Source organism: Argiope bruennichi, chromosome X2, assembly GCF_947563725.1.
Source record: "Argiope bruennichi chromosome X2, qqArgBrue1.1, whole genome shotgun sequence".
NCBI classification, from domain to species: Eukaryota; Metazoa; Arthropoda; class Arachnida; order Araneae; family Araneidae; genus Argiope; species Argiope bruennichi.
The window spans coordinates 74,354,790-74,371,397 of NC_079163.1; the positions used below are offsets into that span (position 1 = coordinate 74,354,790).

The 16,608-nt window shown below is 30.0% G+C and overlaps 1 protein-coding gene across 2 annotated transcripts in view; it reads right to left on the reverse strand.

Annotated features, from left to right (window-relative positions):
• The window catches only part of LOC129960671 (Kv channel-interacting protein 4-like), a 336,370-nt gene that overhangs the window by 253,993 nt on the left and 65,769 nt on the right, over nt 1–16,608 (reverse strand). The gene's annotated exons all lie outside the window — the stretch shown is intronic.

Sequence of the window (16,608 nt, forward strand, 5' to 3'; positions counted from 1 at the left end):
GGCTGATGTATCATTTCCCAGTTAATAGTATATCATCTGAGAGTTTAATGAAAGATAAGATTTCTGTTGATAGTATTTGAGCCTGGTGTTTAAAGAGAAAGAAACGATCATATACTCTTTGTTTCCTTTGAACTTAGTTTAAAGAGAGGTAAAATTAAGTTAGGAGAAATATTTAAGGAATTTGCTTTAAAATTTCATTTCAATAATTGTGTAAACTATTTAGAATCATCTTCTTTCTTATTTTATGATTTTTGATGGTCTTTAAGAAAAGGCATTAAATTCTTCATCGATCATGAATTTTCGGTACCATGCTTTTATTTTTTCCGTACAACCAACTCACTTTTGCGATTTATTATCTCTGGCAGTTCGTCTGAATTTTATCCTTGTATTGCCTATGATTCATGGCTGTTATTTTACCACAGCGAATTGACAACGATATTTGAGGATTAATGGCATACCATTTGCTAGTTTAATTAAAGTTCAGAAAATGTTTTGTTTGTAATCTTATTGTATGTCTGCTCTGAAGCAGAAAGAGAATATATTTAGTATGGAATTTTATTATTTTTTGTTTTGCGTAAAGCTTATTTGGAGAAAATTAAAATTTAGTTGAGAGAAGTAATTAAGGAAGCTGCATTAAAATCTAATTACGATGATTCTGAATATCATTAAGGTTTGTGTGATTTGTGTTAAGAGGCTGTAAGTAAATTTATTTCTAAGAATAGGGTGTTACTGGTTGTTAAGAAACGGTATTAAACTATTAATCGATTATCGATTTCCAATAACTTTTCTTTTTTTCTCTCAATGTAAGCCTCTCACCTTAGGGAATTTATAACCTTCTGCCATTGATCCGAATTACATTGTTGTTTTTCTTGCAATTTAGTGAAATTACTTTGCTTCGTCGACAAGATACAGACTTCAGACCATCCATCTTACCTCAAAGGAAGAAGATCAGTGTTGTTTGCAAAAGTGGAGAATGGCATCACTTTCGATTTTGCAGTTGTTTTAATGCAAGCTTAGAAAGATTGCAACAGTAATCTTTCTAGGAAGAGAGAGTTTTCCTCAAAAGTAAAGGATTTATTTTTATTGAAAAGTTAAAATTTAGTTGGGAGCAGTAAATAAGATATGTGAAAATCTAACTGCAAGTATTTTGAAGGCATCAATCATGAAAAGTTGAGATATATATATAATAATTGCACTTAAAAGTGCCAGAATTTTTTTCACTGTCATTTTTATGGTCGTTAAGGGAAGATTTTCAGTTTTTTTTAAGATTATAGATTACCTATATTTTCCCCTTATTCATTCTTTACAAGCAACTTACTTTCGAGGTTTATAACCTCTAGCAATTGATAGAAATTTAATCTACTTATTGATTAGGATCCTGAACAGTAATTTTATCCAATCCATGTGTCACAGACATGTGCGTGCCAATCATTGAGGATTTCTTTAAGAATTTAAACTCATGCATAAAAATGGAAGGATAGTCTGTTGTATTTTTAACGATTAGTTGATATTATCAGCTATAAAGAATATAACAAAAAAATTCTTTTAGTGTCTTAATACCATGATTGCAGAAATGCTTACTTTTTTTTATTCACACCGTTTTAAAGAACATTCAGATTGTAATTTAACATTAATTTTAATATTTGGAGTGATGTTCTTTAGAGCTAAATGATTTCCCTTTCACAAAAAATCACTTCAAACCTCATATTTCGTTTGTGACAAAATATTTATATTAGTTTCTATGAAGAGAACGGGTGGCACTACTAAACACTTTTGCGAATTATTCACTTAGTTATGAAATTTTTTATGCATTTGTATTAAAATATAAATGCGTCAAATTTCTTAAAAAACATTTTAAAACGAAATATATTATTTTTAAAAAAATTAAAATATATATATTTTTTTTTAAAAATTCAAAATATTCCTTGAGATTTAATTAAAAAATTTTTTCTATCATTTTTTCTTATTACGAAATATAAACTCATTTGGAAGAAAACTGTGTATGATTTTGTGACTCTAATTAAATTCAAAAATTTTTGAAATACTTTTAGGCACACTTACTGAATTTCCATAGGAATTTTATGTTTTCCTGAACTAAAATTGACTTTTAACTATCTAAAAAAAACTCGAAGCGTAAAATGCATACCTTATTTTTTTTAATGCTTGGCCGAAATCTTTATTATCAATTCTATTTAATTTCTTCAAAAATTACGACACCGAGAAAATTTCAAAGATATTTGAATTTAATTACAATATTATTTTCAGAAAAGTCATTAAGGTGAACTTTTTTTCCTCTAAACCCTTCAAATATTTATTTTAGAACACTCTTTTAGTTGAATATAAATATATATTTTACTGATAAAATGATAAAAATTAAATTTTACGTTTTCCTCCATTTTTGCTTATTTCAAAATCCACTATCCCCTTAACAACAAGAATAAATTTAAGTGGTCTTAATTTTTCAAGTCAAAATTGCTACCTAAAAATTTCTAAAACCAATTGTGGGCGGTCATAAAAGTCTTAGCACCACTTTTTTCAGCAACACACATCTCGTCTACAGTAACCTTTGCTCAATTACCTTTTTAAAAGTAATGAATTACAACATACCACAATTGATTTTGTTGACTTTCCATACATAGCGGTGTGTAAAAAAAAGTTTTGAGGACGATTTATACCACCAACGAAACGCATTTCGAAAGAACAATAAGACGACTGAAACCAATGCCAGAGACGGTTTAACAGATAAGTTTACACATTTATATAAACATAGCCAATAAAATCATTCTTGCCATGGTACGAAAATAATTTATGGGACATCCTAATATACAGGATGGTTATAATTAAACTTCCCCTATAAACAGTATCCTAGAACACAAACGGGTGAACGGATTGCAACGGAATTTGGTATATAGACTATAAACGAGATGCGCTCACGGAATTCCGAAAAAAATTAGTTCCATAATGTCCACCAGTGGGCACCTTTTCCAGAAAATTTTTACATTTAACACAATAAATGACCAAAATGGAATAAAGAAACAATATTAACAATCCAGAACAAGTATCATGAGTAATTAAATGAAATAACGGGAAAAAGCTGGAAACTCCATAATGTTTCATGAGCGAAGCATCACAATTGAACAATTATGACCTGCTGTTGGACACATTATCCATCCTCTTGAAATTTTGCAGGTGAATGAAGGTGAGCACATGTAGCACCTTTCCCTATATCATCCTAGACAGGATTAGCAATTTTTATAACAATTGTTCCTTTTGTGCAATTTCGTCCTAATCTGTTCTTGTTTCTGCAAACTGAATTTTTTTTTGTTATTTTCCTCTCAAACAGCGTACTGTTATTTTTTCTTTATCTTTACTTAATGTGGTTCGATGACAAGGTGATCAGGTACTACTCAATAAATGTTAATATTGTTTCTGTATTCGGTTTTGGTCGTTTATTGTGTTAAATTTAACGTTTTTCCGGAAAAGACGCCCTCTGGTGGACATTTTGGAACTTTTTTTTCCGAAATTGCGTGAGCGCATCTCGTGTAGAGTCTATATACCATACTTCGTTACAATCAGTTCACCCGTTTGCGTTGTAGGATATTGTTTATAGGGGAAGTTTAATTATAACCACCTTGTATATGTGTCAGGTATATTACTAAATATTACAAAAACAAATGCTTCTAGGTCATGTTGTATAATTTTATTTTGCGCATTGACTTAAATTAGTTTTATTAGCTTTTTTAAATTAAATTTTGGCTTCATTTCAATTTTTCCCAATTTGGCATCATATTAAGGCTACAAAAATTTATCATGAAATTTAATCTAGATTCAGAGTTTTTACGCCTTCAGATTGAATTTCGATTTACAGAATTTTCATTTTTACCGTTTATATTTTGCATTACTAAATTTTATTAATCTTTATTTTCTTTCATACAACATATAGAGAAAGGCAGCTATGAAATCGCGAAAAAAATATTTCTAGATTTTAATAAATTGCCCTGTTTTAGGTTTTCCTGAGTTCAAAATTTTTTTAAAAAAAATGTTTGTCTCTTCGTGAAGAGTTTTCTCAAATTCAAAATAAACTGAAAGTATGAAATGTAGTATGTAATCTTGGCTTCAAAATTATAGAGCCCTGAAAGCTGGGCAAAAACCAACGAACGGAAGTCTCTCTCTTTTAATCCATGTTACAGGGTTGTTTCAAAATACAGCGAATTCAATCGATGCATCTTGGTATATGGCTTTGTCACCTGAATTATAAACGTGTATCAAATTTTGAACCAAATTCTTCGATGTATTGATTTTATGATGGCATGCAGGGTGTTCCGCAAAATTGCTTACACTTTTTGATGGTATATCAGCTGTACAGAAAAAAGTCCACAATAGAACATGATGTCGGAAACTCATAGGAGGTTCTTTATCAGTGAATTGAGTAAAAGAAAACGATGCATCAGACGTACACTGATTTAAATGGAATATGAATTTACAATAGCGCAACAACGCAGCCACGTGAAGTAAATATATGAAATATGTATTGCTTAGAACCCTTTGAACAGTTACTTAAAGTACACCAAATATTTGTTATTATTGCTTTCTATTTGCCCTTAATATCTTTGTTTTGCTGTATTCGATTTGTAATTTTGTTGCTTATGTAACGTTTGTTAAGCAATTGTCAATTTGTATTCTATTAAATTTGTGTTGCGTAAATTATCTGACTCGTCCTTTTCTTATACTTAATTCACTGACAAAAATGTCTGTAGGGGCTCCTCTTTTTTCGTTTCCGACCCCCATGCCTTGCTGCAAAAATGACTGACTTCTATGTGCCAAACCTATCTGAAAGTTTGAAGTTTGCAGATTATTTTTCATATACATTCATGCATAAGAGAAAATGTAGGAATTTAATTGCATGAATTTTAATATGTAGTTTTTATACGAAATCTTTGCATCGTTTCCAGATTTTTGGCTAAAGAGAAGGTGTACTATTACTAAATGTTTCGTAGATTCTCTTTTCTATACCACGAAATTAAGTCCCGTAGGACACTACTTCTTTAAATTCTATGATTACAAAATGGAAATCAACAGCTTCTATCATCTTTTTACTCGTTCTTTTGATGAAATATTCCGTAAAATATTTAATTAATTTATTTCATTTGATGTGCGGTTTTATTAATAAGAAACTAAAATATATAATGTTTGATATCCTGCTTAGGGAAATGGAAGGTAAATGATAAAGAAATGGGTTGTGAAAAGCTTGATTATATTTCGATTTCTATTTTTTTTCCTCGAATCAAAGAGTGGTTCGAAGAAAGGCAGCCAAGTGCGACGGGCAGTCTCCTCGATAAAATTGGGTAATTGAAATCTTAATGAGCGAAGATGCTCTTAAGGGGTAAAGAAATTAATTGAACTCCTTACGAGGAGCCTCAAAGTTTTTCTATTTTCTATCTGGTGTTCTCTTAGGAACAAGAGGACAAAAAAGCTCTTGCCCATCTCAGATCAGAATATCGTTCCAACAAGGTCACAGAACGAAAGTTGTGGCTGCTGCAGATAACTGCTTTTGGGATAATTTTCGCACCGCTGCTTGAGTGATTCATTTTCCCCGGTGATTTTTAATTAATGATCCTTTATTTTCTGAGAAGACGAGTATTGATTTGTTTGATTTAATTATGCATCCTATTGAGGGAAAATTATGTTCATTTTTTACGGTACATATGCTTCCACCAGAAAAAAAAATGAACTAAAAAGGAGAGTCTAAAAGAAAAATAGCGATATACTTTATTGACAGTAGATTGATAAATTTTGTTAGAATTTGGGTCTTCTGAGAATATAATGTCATTTATTTTATGATGGTAATTGAAAGAGGATTATGCGACATAAAAGGGAGGAAGTTCTTAATCATGCCATAGATAAAAACATTATTTTCCTGAAATCCATATTTTGAAAATGTCAAATTTTTTTCCTATATAGCGTGCTTTTATTCTTGCTTTGTTTAAAATAATCTGAAATACAATTTAACGACTTTAAGCAGTGACATTATTTCTGTATTATTCAGAATTTTACTTTTTATAGCTTCTTTTGCTTTATATATCACAAATTTTTATTTCTTGATTTTTTGAAATGATATAAAATTCTATGGGTCAGCTTTAAAATTTTATTTTCAATGGTTTTGATTTTAATGAATCCTCCATTATTTATATGGCTATATAAATATATGGAAACATTATCATTGTTCTTAAATTATTATTTTTAAAGTAAGAAATAAAACAGATTCATTATAACTAATTTCAATTTATATTATTGGGAAATTGCTATACATAGTAATTTCTCTCAGAGCTATATAGAGGCCTGGTGGCCTGGTGGCAAGATCTCGGCTTGTGAGCCGTAGGGTTTCAGGTTCGAGATCCGATTCCACCGAAGAACCGTCGTGTAAGCGGGTCTGTTGCACGTTAAATCTGTCATGCTAAAAGTCCTCCCGCTGGTGTGGTGTGTCGTGGCGTGGAGAGGGGGTGCCAGTTCAGGTGTCATCCTCGTCATCTGACCGCGGTTCAAATTACGAGGTCCGTCCCAAAATAGTCCTAGGATTACTTTACAACGGGACGTTAATATAACCAAACTAAACTAAACTCAGAGCTGTATACTCTTTCACTATAATTCTTCCTCCAACAAAGTAGACAATACAATTGCAGGAAAAAAATATTGAGAAAAAAAAAAGAATTTTAATATCTCAATTTATTTTTAGAAATGTTTGTAAGAAGACAGAATGTATTTAATTTTTTAAACAGCTAGTTTGAAGCAAAAAAATTGCATAGTTACTGCAAAAATGATTAAATGTATCTTCTGTCCTACAACTAATTAATAAGCTATCCATTTTTTACAGAATTTAATAGTTCTACAATGGTTGTTGTTCGATTCTTTTAAAATTTTACTTTATGCTAGATGACAGATGTGTAATGACTGTATCGTTTTTTTAAATGAATATTGACATGATAATCCTTGATCTGAATTAAAACTACTCTTAAAACTGAAAAATCAAATCTCAGAGCTAAAAGAACCAGAAGCCAAAGGGTAAAAGAGAAAAAAATTAGTTGCTGAAGAAGCAAAGGAGTTTCGTATTTAAAACTAGATTATGAAAGAAAGTTTCCCTTCAAAAATTTCTTTTATAAACACAAACAAAATTTTGAAAGATAAAAAAGATTTGGGAAATACATTATTTTACATAATTATAAAATTCTGGCAAAAAAATTATGTTTATAGAAACCTTTATTGTTCAATAAATGCTTAAGTGAATGCATTAAAAGTGAGAAATTTTAATTCTGTTAAAAAAAGCTGGGAAATGGAATTTATTTCAAATGCATTTGACTGAACTAATCTACAAGTGTATTTTTAAACGCATTTTCTCAAAATTGGGTATTTTATTATTACTAATATACGGAAAACATGATATCTCTAAAGAATACTAAATTTCATGAAATTTGGTATGCATGTGTCAAATACCTTCGAAGATATAATAAACTGCGCATTTTCAGATACTTTAATTAATCATGTTTTACAGAAACTTTCGGTTCAATATATAGAGAAATTTTGCCAAAAATTATTAATGACAATTTGAAATGTTTATAAAATATTTATTTATAAAAAATAGTTTTTATCTTGCGATTTATTTCATTCTAGGTAGTTTGAGAAGTATATATGTGAAATAGTTCGATTATTTTTTAACTTACTGTTTTTCCTAACACTGAAATTTTTGCTAAAATTTCATTAACTGAACAGTTTTTCTAAAAACTAATGGTAATGTGTATTTTTTATTGTAATTGTAATCTTTTTAGGCTTTTTCGGTTATTTGGTACAATAAAAAAATTTACCTTATTTTTGTATAAAAATTCCTCTCCGAACCTTGTCGGATTCTTTAAGCTCTTTAAAAGTATTTGGATTATCATAACATGGATATGAAATGTTCACAAAGTTTTTTACAAAGTTGCGATAACAATAAGCGGTAGTTAAAAGCGGTAGTTAATAAGAGCTTCGTTAAATGGATATATATTTAATAATCTAGTGTGATATACTTTCATTCGAAATTCCTAAAAAATATATCAAATATTTGAACTATTTCCTCCTAAGAAAAAATCACAGAAGAAATGTTGTTAACGGTATCATGATGACCTATAGAGGGGAAAAAAAACCCTTGATTTTTTAAAATTTATTTATTTGAATTTGAAACAATCAAAGTGCATGCATTTTTTTAAAAATTGACACGTTACTTTAATTTATTATTTTTAAGTTAAACAAACAGTGCTAACCATGAAATGTTTATCTAAAATATAGCGAAAATGATTTATGGAATTCCCTCTCATAAACAAGCGTTCTAACAAATAGCTCATAGAGCATTGAATCAATTTAAAGTAATTACCATTATATGTTTATTAATCCATTGTGGTAGATTCGTGAAGCATATGCTTTTAGAACTGCATGGAACAGGCTCTACACAGAATCATGTAAGACAAATGCAGCTGACGTGAGTCATGAGGCAGAAGGCCAACAGACGTGTAATGTTCTCTCAGAGGAACGAGCGGAATGGTTAAAGATATTCCATTTTCATGTAGCGTAGGACAAGAAAGTCCCACCATTAATCATTCAGTGGTTAGTCTATTTTATTTGTGGGCAAAATTGTTAGAAAATAGAATGGAATTCTTGTTATTACTATAATGATTATAATATAAATGACGGAAAACAATTTTAAAACTTCATTAAATATTTGCTTACATATAATGGAAAATAAATGTAGTGTTATTATAATTAAGAATGATGGTTAATAAACAATTTTATGTGATGGTATAAGTAACATATACTATAATCTCAAAAGCATATGCTGGCTTTAAATATTAAATGTTGTGGGGAATATTTTATCATCGGTGTTGCTATAGGTATTTTTGGTATAAGGGGCATATCTAAGCAATCGAATATTGGTAAAAGTTAAAAGTTAATCAGTTAATTTCTTCAAAACTCTGTAAATTTAAAAAAAATCAATAAAAAAAAGTGAAGATATTATAATACTTTAAGCAAAGAATAAAAGCAAATTTCAAATATAATAACTATCATTTTGATAAAGAAGCTAAAATCAATAGTATACTAAAATTAAAAATCTAATAGTCTGTAATTTTTTTTAAACATTAGGATATGGATGTTCATCATTATAACTGAAATGTTAAAGTTTCAGATATAAAATATTATGTTTAACTTTATGCCCCTTAAAGAAGAGATGCATTAGTTTTTGATTAATGATCTGTGTAATTATAACTGAAGCCATAAAGAAATCTATTATCCACCAAAGACTATTTATAATAAATGTTGCTGCGGTTTATTCTTTTATCTCGAAATTGAAGATTTTATTTTATTGTTCATACTTTAACATTTTAGAAAAGATAAAATTCCTGATCACTTACAATTGATAAAATATACTTATAATGGCATGAATATAATGCCTGAAAATCCAATATTTCCCTTTGAAAAGGTTTTGAAAATAATTTATTTGATTCCATTCAAGAAATTCTTGTGATCTATAGGCTCTAGGGGAGGAAAGCCATCAGAATAACTTTTACCACTTGCAACTTCAAAAAAAAAAAAAAAAAGATTTCTTTTTTATGTGGTTTCTTTTTTATTCAACCTTTCAGATGGTTTCCACTCAAGGGCTGAACCAAGAAGAATACCTTTTCGAATAATGCGAAAAACGTTCGTTTTGCGTTTTTTCTGTGACAGTTGACTGATCGTGATTCGAAATGTTGTGACCTTCCCCCCCCCCTCTCCTGCCTCCTTCTTGGGGTAAGGTAAGTTATTTTAAGATGTTCAAAGGGTTTGCATTTATTTTCGCTTCGGCTGTTTATTTTGTTTGAATTTTATATAAGAATGCTTATGGTGGCCCTTTGGGAAGTACAAGTTGTATTCGGAGAAGAATTGTATTAGTTTAAAAGGCGTTAAGAAATGTCAAAGTCGAATCTCAGCGATGGAATAACTTGTTATGAGTGGAAATTAAATTTATCGAAGTGTTTGTATAGTGTAATTTATCTTTTAGATTACAGCCTAGACAAAAATATATTTTCAAGTAACTAGAAGATAAAATGTTACTTTTCCAACGCTCATTAGATGCATGTTTTGGTTTACTTTCCTTATCCTTTAATCTTCCTGTCACTTATGAGAGAATTGGACTTGCGAGTAAAACTGTGTGCTTAATGATTAGTGATAAAACAAATCAATTCCAAGAGAGATTTAAAATTCCTAATCCCAACAACACATGCTCCAGTCCATTAGCATATAAAATAATGGTATTTTTTTTAACTAGCTTGTGTTATATATATAATAAGAGGAAAATAATATTTTCCTTAAACATCTGGAAATAGAAATAAAATCATAAGAACCTGAACTGTTGTTCAAATATTTAAATTGGAACTTTAAAGGTGCTCATTATATTTTTGATACTTTTAATGACTGTTTCAGAATTTCCTTTTTTTTAATCATTGCCTCGTAATTTCCGTAATTTTTAGTGTTTAATATTTTAAAGATTTTAGATAAAAAAAAATGCATTTGCCACATTTAAGTTCACTAATAAAAGTGTATTTAAAAAACTTTATTATTTTGTATTTTTCATGTTTAATATATTTTATGATCAAACATTATTAATATATATATATATATTGATTCTCGATGCATAAACTCCTTGTGTGCCAACCACAAGGTTTACAAATGTAAGTTAGTACACAATTGACAGAACATATTTTTGTAAATTCAATACCATATGCTGCGTGTCGCATGGAATATAAGTGAGGTAATTAATTTTTTTTAAATCCATCAGAATAAATCTCCAAATTTAACAAAAGAAAGAATTTGAAAGAAATTTCATATTAAAACTCCTGACACAATTCTAAGAAATTCGTGATAGGAATGTAAAATGTGACAACAGTAGCAAAAAGATGTTTTCCGGGAAAATTATTTGCATTTTCATACATTTTATTCCGAAAATAAATTGGTATGGAAGAATTACAAATTATTGCATTCATTAATGAATGTCAGAAATGAATTGATTCTGAATATGAAAACGCACTACGAATAAAGATAATTTTAGAGAACAATAGTTGTTCTTTCATTTCCCTGAAAGTTAATCAACATAAAAGGATAAAAAAAATATTTGAACCATTGTTTGCATTTAGAAAATGGCACACATTTTTCATTCAGGGTTTGAAGTGCTGCTTATGGCAAGATTAGAATTTGATTCATCCCATTGTTCTCTGACATTTAGATTTTTGCATTAGCCTTACATTTTAAAGTCTGATAGCTCGAGTCTGGAAAATTTCATTTTTATTCAGGTATAGAAAATTTAAACGAAATTGAGAAAATACAAAAGGAAAGATGAAATGAATGGAAATAGGTTATTTTCTGGAGTGAATGACTCATTATGGCGAGAAAATGGTGATTTAAAAACTTCAAATTTTAATATTTGAGTTTAATAAATAAAGAAAACTTAATGATTTATTCCTTTCACTTAATACTTTATGCCACTTACAGTAATCACAAACTTAAATATTTGCAGAAAATTCCTCAAATTTGAGATTTTAATCCTTAGTTTACAGAACAAATTTTGCATTTTTCTAATCTTTTCATGATACGAGATATTATAAAAAAATCTTACAGAAAACAAAAATTATTTTAAGTTATTGGTTTTAGAAAAAAACATAATAGATTTCGCGACATTGTTGTTTAATATTTTAAGGTCTGGTTTCGCTAAGTAACAAGAATTCGCAGCAAGAAAGGTACTCGATTATGTCCTTTGATTTAACTAGCATTATATAAAAACTAGTAGACTAATTTGCGCTTGAATAACGAATTGTTCGCTGTGATCGGCTGGCTGCTGGAGATTTTTCTCCAAAGCAAAGTTGAAATGAAAGCATCAAAAGGGATAAACATATCTCAAGAACTACTTCAGATCTTTGATCGGAAGTGTTTCATCTCTTCTTCTTAATCATGACTTCTTGATTCATGAACTTGGCTAGATATGTTTGACCAATTGGTATTAGAAACATCACTAGTAAAGGTTTTGTATTCATAATCATACAAAGCGTAAGCAACAAAGAATTTTGTACTCTATTCTTTAAAGGAAATAATACAAACGATGGATATAACTCAAATTGCAAGTATTTAGAACTTTTCGAGTTAATGATTTTTTTTTTCACTACGACATTTATCTTAGAAAACCTTTACAGATGAAGAAGCTAATAAGTCCTTTGAGTGAATTCTATTTTGCCCTCTTAATGTAAATGTTTTCAAATAACAAGGTGTAAAACCCTCTCGCCTAGAGACATAATCCTTCACTCATGAATACATTTATTTCCACAACATTTCAGAAAAAAAATTCTTAAAAAAATTTGAAAGAAATCATTCTTTTAAAACCGAAAATATAAATAAATTTCGATGTCAAATGCTCCTGCTTTTATTCTTATACGAAGTTTTATTTGTCTCCAAAATGCGAAAAAACCAAATCAAAGATCTTTGTAATAAATCATTGTTCTTAAAGAATAATATATATTATCCATTTATTTTATTATTCTGAAAAGGAGTAGCACTTATCTTTAACGTGCCAGCAATGAAAAGTATAGTTTTTTGTAGCAAACATACTTCGTCTCTTAAAACAAATAATATATAGAGTCTATATATTTTAATCTGTTAAGGAGATGCATTTGTCTTAATGTACCTGCAAAGGAAAGCAAAAGGTCTTTGTAACAAATGTACTTCGCTTTGTAATAGAAATAATATATACATTCCGGATATTTTATTCTGTTTAGGAGTGGCACTGTCTTTAATAATCCAGAAAAGAAAAAGAACTAGTCTTTGTAACAAGCGCATTTTTTTCTTTAAAACAAATAATATATAGGGTCCATATATTTTATTCTGTTAAGGAGCTGCATTTGTCTTAATATACCTGTAAAGAAAAGCAAATGGTCTTTGTAACAAACGTACTTCGCTTTGTAATAGAAATAATATGCACATTCTGGATATTTTATTGCTTAATGATCTAAATTTGTCTTAATATACCTGCAAAGAAAAGCAAATGGTCTTTGTAACAAATGTACTTCGCTTTGTAATCGAAGTAATATATACATTCCGGATATCTGTTAAGGAATTACACTATTCTTAATATTCCAGAAAAGAAAAAGAACAAGTCTTTGTAACAAGCGCAATTTTTTTCTTTAAAAGAAATAATAAACATATACTCGATATACTTAGCTCAATTACTCGTTAATATGACAATTTTCGTAGTATCATCTTTACAGATGAAGAAGCTGAAAATTCGTTTCATTTTGTCTTCTAAATGAGAACGTTTTCAAAGTCGCTTACTTAAGACAGCTTTTCCTCACAAATAAACACTTTCTTCAAGTGAGATTCCAAATACAAGAATTTTTCTTCTCTAAGAAATCATTCTTTTGAAAACGATAGTATAAATAAATCTCTAAATCAATGTTCCCACAAAGTCCCACTTTTACTTGGTAAGGAGTTGCATTCATCTTCAACATGTCAGAAAAAGAAAAGCAAAATAGCACTACGGCCTTTGTAACAAATGCTCAGCTTTCACTTCTTTCAGAATAAAAGAAGAAATTTTTACTACAGCAATGTTTCCTTCCTTTTTTTTTTTTTTTTTTTTTCTTCTTTATTCCGAAGTCAAGTAAACGTATTCCATATTGTAAAACAGGTTGAAAGTAGAGAAAATGAAACACCGAAAACAGTACACACTAAACTTCTTGAAAATTTCTTCCCTTTTCTTTCCGTTTTGCTCATCCTGACAAAAAGGTCACGTCAAGGCACTTATCATCATCAATATCTCTTGGATCTAAAATTGAGTCGCACGCATCGCTGCTTTTTCTTATGAAAACATAAACTTGACTCTGGGGCCTCGTGTTTGAGAGGAAACAAACTCGACGGGGATTATTGGCGAAATGAATGTTTATTGAAGGTCCATTCTGTTTCATCTGAAAGAGGCATTTAATATGAAGGTTCGTTACTATTAATTAGCAGCTCTAAATAATTCGAATTCATTTTGGAATATTAGGAACGTTCTAAATCATCAAATATTTTATATCTGGTATGCTGCAATATGATTGCGTTTCCAAATAAATAAAATTTCATATATTTCATTGATATCTCAGTAAACAGAGTTCCACAATTCGGAAAAATAGGACTTGTCCGTCATTTGATTCTTGGATTGTGTATTTATTTTTATGTTTTTGATTTTTCTATATATTGTTTTTCAAGTTTTACGGATATCGGTTATAGAAGGGTCGTTTGCTTCTCAAGTTCGAATGGACCATAAAAAAAGTTAAATGTAGAGAAAAAAATAATTTTTTTACCAAAAGTTATCATCAAACATCGTTACTTTCCGACATAATCGTTGTGAAGTGTCGAACATTTGTAATATCAGTGGACCAAGTTTACGATTCCCAAGAACTCTGCCGTCAGTGATAAGAGATGAACTTCAATGTTTTTTTTCAAGCTCCTTCTTAGTCTGGAAGTTCTTTGGGTTTTCTTTTACTGAAAGAAAATGAAGCAGGCACGTTCAAACATTCATTCTGTAAAGCTGCAATTTTGTCATGCTATCCTGTCAACTCATTACCTGAGATTCCAGCATTCTCCGTTTCTTTCGAAAGGCATGATATACACGTTTGGAAAAGATTTTCTATTGTCACAATCTTGCTTACGGTCGCCCTTCACAGAGAATACGGTTTAGAGACGAGTGATTTTCACCTCTTCGCTAAACTGAAGAACTAGCTACGATACTAAAATAATAATTCAAAACTAATGAAGAGTTTCAATGAACGCTAAGATCCATCTTAGAACAATTTTTTTGCAACGCATTTTGAATACAGGTTAGGAAACCTGATCCACCGATATGACAAATGCCTGAATCTTCACTGCGATTATGTGGAACAGTAACCATGATTGTAATAAATTAATTTCGCTCTATATTTTTGCCGTTTTTTATGGTCTATTAGAGTTCGGGGGAAAAAACAAACTTAGCATTCGAAAAACAAATAATAAAATTGAACTCTCAATGAGATGATTTAGCCAGTACATTTATATTACAAGCATCAATATTTATTTAAATTTTTATTGACTACTTTGATTGATTGATGTGAATTAAATGAGAGTGGAAACGATTTTTTTTTCTCAAAGAAACTGTAACATTGAAAAGCAGAACATTCTTAAATTCTTGCGTTTTTCTTTTCCCCCCTCCGTTTTGTGATAAAAAAAAATCACATCGAAGAATTTTTCATCATCAACATCTCTTGTATCTGAAACTGAACAAGCACGCATCACTAATCTTTCATACGAAAATATAAACTTGACTCTAGGGCCTCGTGTTCAAATAAAAAAAAAAAAATGGAGGTTGACTCTTCGCGAAATTAATGTTTATTGGGGGTGTTTTCTGCTCCATCTCAACATCTAAAATGGCATTTAATATCAAGTTATGTTGTTATTTAAGAGTTAAAAATAACTGTAGCTCTGAGGATTTCCAGCAATGAGTTGAAATAGAGAAATGGTTTTTAACACAAGATATGGTCACAGCTTTCTAAACTAATTGAGTTGAAAAATGATTTTGTTTCAAAAGACAAATATAAAAGTTAAATAAAATTAAACATATTTTGATCATATATCAGTAAACAGCATTAATCTACTCTATAAACAATAGTTTTGATAATTAAAAAAATAGATAAAAAACACAATGTGATGGAATTGAACTAGTTTTGATACTATTACCTTTGGTAAAATGGAAGAATAAAAGCTTAATTCGATTAATTTGAACTAATTATTATGATTAGTTATAAAATTTCTTTCTTCCAGTAAATCATCAATTAAATAAAAATGTATTCATTTTGAATTATGAAAGTACTGCTGTTTGTTACTGGAAATGAGTTTTCTTAATTGACAAATTAAACACACAAAAGACAGCATGGAGGATAGCTTTACTTACATAACCTGGGTTACGCTTAAGAGGGGGGGGATAGGGGGGATCTCAAAGGATGAAATGTATCTGGTTGAGTAAGAGACTTCTGACATGTTGTTTATATATCCTGTGACGGAGCGTATTTCCTATAGAAGGAGTGTACGTGAGTAGATGCGTTTCGCATCTATGATCTAATATATCGCAATCACCAGGTCTTTAGATTATTGGGTATCTAAGGGCCGCGGGGACCTGGTGGTAAATTCTCGGCTTCGGAACCGGAGAGTTTCAGTTTTGAGACCCGATTTCTCTAAAGAACCGTCGTGTAACCGGGTCTGGTGCACGTTAAATCCGTCGGGCCAAACGTCCTCGTGCTGGTGTGGTGTGGAAGTCTGGATAGGGGTGCCAGCTTAGGTGTCGTCCTCGTCATCTGACCGCAATTCAAAATTACGAGGTCCGCCACCAAATAGCCTTAGTGTTGCTTTAAAAAACGGGACGTTAATATAACTAACCTGACCTAATCTCGGGTATCTAGGCAGTTTGAGAAATATTTATGGTTATACTACCTGATCGAAATTCTCACCCCACCAAGCATCAAAATATCAAAAAGAAAACTTCGACTGATTCTTTTCTCA